The sequence below is a fragment of the Styela clava genome, chromosome 5 (assembly GCF_964204865.1).
Source record: "Styela clava chromosome 5, kaStyClav1.hap1.2, whole genome shotgun sequence".
Taxonomy (NCBI): Eukaryota; Metazoa; Chordata; class Ascidiacea; order Stolidobranchia; family Styelidae; genus Styela; species Styela clava.
The window spans coordinates 22,192,113-22,197,112 of record NC_135254.1 but is presented as its reverse complement, the minus strand read 5'-3'; the positions used below and the strand labels follow the sequence as shown (position 1 = coordinate 22,197,112).

The window sequence follows — 5,000 nt, the reverse complement described above, 5'->3', positions numbered from 1 at the left end:
ATTCGACGCTGGACTCTTCCCGGTTCACTCGCCGTTACTCAGGGAATCCCTGTTGGTTTCTTTTCCTCCGCTTAATAATATGCTTAAATTCAGCGGGTGCTCTCGCCTGAACTCAGGTCGTATGTGTCAAGCGGGCCGCTTCTTACACGGCCCGCTGGCATCGCAAGTCGTCGCCGCCGGCGCCGACCGAGCGCGTACCGTCGCCGCCTTGGCCCACGGTCGGTCTTGATCTCGTGACCGGACCGACCGACCTGGACCCGCCCCTCGAACGTAGTTGAACACGTCGAGGGGCCGGCGGTGTACGGGACACGCGGTCGCGCCGAGAAAGCTCGGCGACCGCTTCAACTTGGGGCGACGCCCGGCCGTCTTCGCAGAGGTCAGGCGACGGCCCTCGGGTGAGGACGAACGCGACCCTGAGGCAGACGCGGTCCCGGGATTGACCCGAGACCGCAATTCGCGTTCAGAAGGTCGACGTTCAATGTGTTCTGCAATTAACATTACTTCTCGCACTTGGCTGCGTCCTTCATCGACTCGCGAGCCGAGTGATCCACCGTTAAGAGTCGTCCTCGACGTTTCGCCCGGCGCCGAAGCGCGCGGACGTCACACTGTGGGATCGACCACAAAACCACCACCGACAACAACTGCACAAAAACACCAACAAACGGCGCCGAGCGACCGCCGGGCTGGGCCGGCGGCACATCGAGCGCGGTGCCCAGAAGCCACCATCGCACTCGGCTGCCTTGCTATGCCAACGTGTTACGCGTGTCGCACGGGGCGGAACCCCGATTGACGGCCGCCCTCTCGGCGGCACCCAAAGACAATTAAGTGCGCGGTCGGCCGGGGCCTACCACCACTTTCGGTAATGATCCTTCCGCAGGTTCACCTACGGAAACCTTGTTACGACTTTTACTTCCTCTAAATGATCAAGTTTGATCGTCTTCTCGACACGCCGACGCGGCCGTTGCCAGCCGCGACGGGGCCGATCCAAGGATCTCACTAAACCATTCAATCGGTAGTAGCGACGGGCGGTGTGTACAAAGGGCAGGGACGTAATCAACGCAAGTTGATGACTTGCGCTTACTGGGAATTCCTCGTTCAAGGGAAACAATTGCAAGTCCCTATCCCAATCACGAATGAGGTTCAACGGGTTACCCGGACCTTTCGGCCTAGGTTAGACACTCGCTGCTTCACTCAGTGTAGCGCGCGTGCGGCCCCGGACATCTAAGGGCATCACAGACCTGTTATTGCTCAATCTCGTGTGGCTAAACGCCACTAGTCCCTCTAAGAAGTTAGACGCCGACCGAGAAGGTCGCGTAACTATTTAGCATGCCAGAGTCTCGTTCGTTATCGGAATTAACCAGACAAATCGCTCCACCAACTAAGAACGGCCATGCACCACCACCCACAGAATCAAGAAAGAGCTCTCAATCTGTCAATCCTACCTGTGTCCGGGCCGGGTGAGTTTCCCCGTGTTGAGTCAAATTAAGCCGCAGGCTCCACTCCTGGTGGTGCCCTTCCGTCAATTCCTTTAAGTTTCAGCTTTGCAACCATTCTTCCCCCGGAACCCAAAGACTTTGGTTTCCCGGAAGCTGCCGGAAAGGTCGTCATGGTAACGCCTCCCGATCGCTAGTTGGCATCGTTTATAGTCAGAACTAGGACGGTATCTGATCGTCTTCGAACCTCTGACTTTCGCTCTTGATTAAAGAAAACATTCTTGGCGAATGCTTTCGCAGTAGTTCGTCTTCCGCCGATCAAAGAATTTCACCTCTAACGGCAGAGTACGGACGCCCCCGTCTGTCCCTCTTAATCATTACCTCGTGCTCCGAAAACCAACAAAATAGAACCGAGGTCCTATTCCATTATTCCATGCAACACTATGCAGGCGAACAGGCTGCTTTGAACACTCTAATTTTTTCAAAGTAAACTTATCGGCCACCGCCGACACTCAGTCAAGAGCACCGACGGAGAACCGAAGGTGAGACGAACGCAACCAGTGACACGCCTTGCGACGGACCGGCGGCGCTCGCCCAAAATCCACCTACGAGCTTTTCAACCGCAACAACTTTAGCATACACTGTTGGAGCTGGAATTACCGCGGCTGCTGGCACCAGACTTGCCCTCCAATGGATACTCGTTAAGAGTTTTAGGATGTACTCATTCCAATTACAGGGCCTCGTTAGAGTCCTGTATTGTTATTTTTCGTCACTACCTCCCCGTGTCGGGAATGGGTAATTTGCGCGCCTGCTGCCTTCCTTGGATGTGGTAGCCGTTTCTCAGGCTCCCTCTCCGGAATCGAACCCTGATTCCCCGTTACCCGTTATCACAAAGGTAGGCACGTAGCGTACCTTCGACAGTTGATAGGGCAGACACTTGAATGATACGTCGTCGGTGCAGAGACCGTACGATCCGCGTGGTTATCCAGAGTCATCAAACGTCACAGGACGAACCCGGTCGGTTTTGATCTGATAAAAGCGCGCCTCCCGAAGTCGGCGCTTAATGCATGTATTAGCTCTAGAATTACCACAGTTATCCACTTCGCTTACGAGACCAAATAAACCAAGACTGATTTAATGAGCCATTCGCAGTTTCGCTTTACGAGAACTCGTACTTGCACCTGCATGGCTTAATCTTTGAGACAAGCATATCACTACTGGCAGGATCAACCAGATAGCTGCGACAGCTGCGCTCGGCCCTTGCTGGGCCGCCCGGCGCGTGCTCGTCGCATTCGTTTAAGACCGAGGCGATCGCCTGCGGCCGTACTCAGCTTCGACAGTCGCTGGCCGCGACGTCCACGCTCTCGCCGGCAGTGCCAGGCGGAGCGATTTGCGTTTTTTCTTTGCTCGCCCTCTCTCGGGCTCGATCCATTCAGTTTCGCACAAACAAGAGCTCTGCCGGCCGCCTGCAGCGGTGCCTAAAACCCGGGCATAACAATGCGACCGTTCTGCTAGGCCGACAAGCGCTCAAGCCAGACGCTCGATCGAACGCCCCCTACATATTAGTCGAGACAACGGCTCGCTCATTAGCATCGCGTTTGTACTTTAACTTTTTTCGGCTCGGCTTCTTTCGACGCCGATGCCGGCGACGCAGCACTCTCTCGCCCGCCAGCCACCGAGAAAAGGGTGCGCTCCGACCGGCCCCGCACCGCTCTTTCTTGGCTCATTCGAAATTACTGTCTTTCGCTCTGACATGCCTTACCTAGGGTTAGGTTAGTATGCTTGCACGTTTGTACTTTAACTTTTTTCGGCTCGGCTTCTTTCGACGCCGATGCCGGCGACGCAGCACTCTCTCGCCCGCCAGCCACCGAGAAAAGGGTGCGCTCCGACCGGCCCCGCACCGCTCTTTTATGGCTCATTCGAGTTTACTGTCTTTCGCTCTGACATGCCTTACCTAGGGTTAGGTTAGTATGCTTGCACGTTTGTACTTTAACTTTTTTTGGCTCGGCTTCTTTCGACGCCGATGCCGGCGACGCAGCACTCTCTCGCCCGCCAGCCACCGAGAAAAGGGTGCGCTCCGACCGGCCCCGCACCGCTCTTTCTTGGCTCATTCGAAATTACTGTCTTTCGCTCTGACATGCCTTACCTAGGGTTAGGTTAGTATGCTTGCACGTTTGTACTTTAACTTTTTTCGGCTCGGCTTCTTTCGACGCCGATGCCGGCGACGCAGCACTCTCTCGCCCGCCAGCCACCGAGAAAAGGGTGCGCTCCGACCGGCCCCGCACCGCTCTTTCTTGGCTCATTCGAGTTTACTGTCTTTCGCTCTGACATGCCTTACCTAGGGTTAGGTTAGTATGCTTGCACGTTTGTACTTTAACTTTTTTCGGCTCGGCTTCTTTCGACGCCGATGCCGGCGACGCAGCACTCTCTCGCCCGCCAGCCACCGAGAAAAGGGTGCGCTCCGACCGGCCCCGCACCGCTCTTTCTTGGCTCATTCGAAATTACTGTCTTTCGCTCTGACATGCCTTACCTAGGGCTAGGTTAGTATGCTTGCACCTTTGTACTTTAACTTTTTTCGGCTCGGCTTCTTTCGACGCCGATGCCGGCGACGCAGCACTCTCTCGCCCGCCAGCCACCGAGAAAAGGGTGCGCTCCGACCGGCCCCGCACCGCTCTTTCTTGGCTCATTCGAGTTTACTGTCTTTCGCTCTGACATGCCTTACCTAGGGTTAGGTTAGTATGCTTGCACGTTTGTACTTTAACTTTTTTTGGCTCGGCTTCTTTCGACGCCGATGCCGGCGACGCAGCACTCTCTCGCCCGCCAGCCACCGAGAAAAGGGTGCGCTCCGACCGGCCCCGCACCGCTCTTTCTTGGCTCATTCGAGTTTACTGTCTTTCGCTCTGACATGCCTTACCTAGGGCTAGGTTAGTATGCTTGCACGTTTGTACTTTAACTTTTTTTGGCTCGGCTTCTTTCGACGCCGATGCCGGCGACGCAGCACTCTCTCGCCCGCCAGCCACCGAGAAAAGGGTGCGCTCCGACCGGCCCCGCACCGCTCTTTCTTGGCTCATTCGAAATTACTGTCTTTCGCTCTGACATGCCTTACCTAGGGTTAGGTTAGTATGCTTGCACGTTTGTACTTTAACTTTTTTTGGCTCGGCTTCTTTCGACGCCGATGCCGGCGACGCAGCACTCTCTCGCCCGCCAGCCACCGAGAAAAGGGTGCGCTCCGACCGGCCCCGCACCGCTCTTTCTTGGCTCATTCGAAATTACTGTCTTTCGCTCTGACATGCCTTACCTAGGGTTAGGTTAGTATGCTTGCACGTTTGTACTTTAACTTTTTTCGGCTCGGCTTCTTTCGACGCCGATGCCGGCGACGCAGCACTCTCTCGCCCGCCAGCCACCGAGAAAAGGGTGCGCTCCGACCGGCCCCGCACCGCTATTTCTTGGCTCATTCGAGTTTACTGTCTTTCGCTCTGACATGCCTTACCTAGGGTTAGGTTAGTATGCTTGCACGTTTGTACTTTAACTTTTTTCGGCTCGGCTTCTTTCGACGCCGATGCCGGC

At 55.6% G+C, this 5,000-nt stretch overlaps 2 non-coding genes and 1 pseudogene across 2 annotated transcripts; all 3 read right to left on the bottom strand.

The window, feature by feature from the left end:
* The window catches only part of LOC144423761 (large subunit ribosomal RNA), a 3,696-nt pseudogene extending 3,576 nt beyond the window's left edge, over nucleotides 1-120 (bottom strand).
* Nucleotides 121-408: 288 nt separating this feature from the next.
* LOC144423463 (5.8S ribosomal RNA) lies at nucleotides 409-562 on the bottom strand. The gene has a single exon (XR_013475957.1). It is a non-coding gene; the product is annotated as a 5.8S ribosomal RNA (ribosomal RNA).
* A 298-nt stretch (nucleotides 563-860) lies between these two features.
* LOC144423667 (small subunit ribosomal RNA) lies at nucleotides 861-2,670 on the bottom strand. The gene has a single exon (XR_013476132.1). It is a non-coding gene; the product is annotated as a small subunit ribosomal RNA (ribosomal RNA).
* Nucleotides 2,671-5,000: the final 2,330 nt, after the last annotated feature.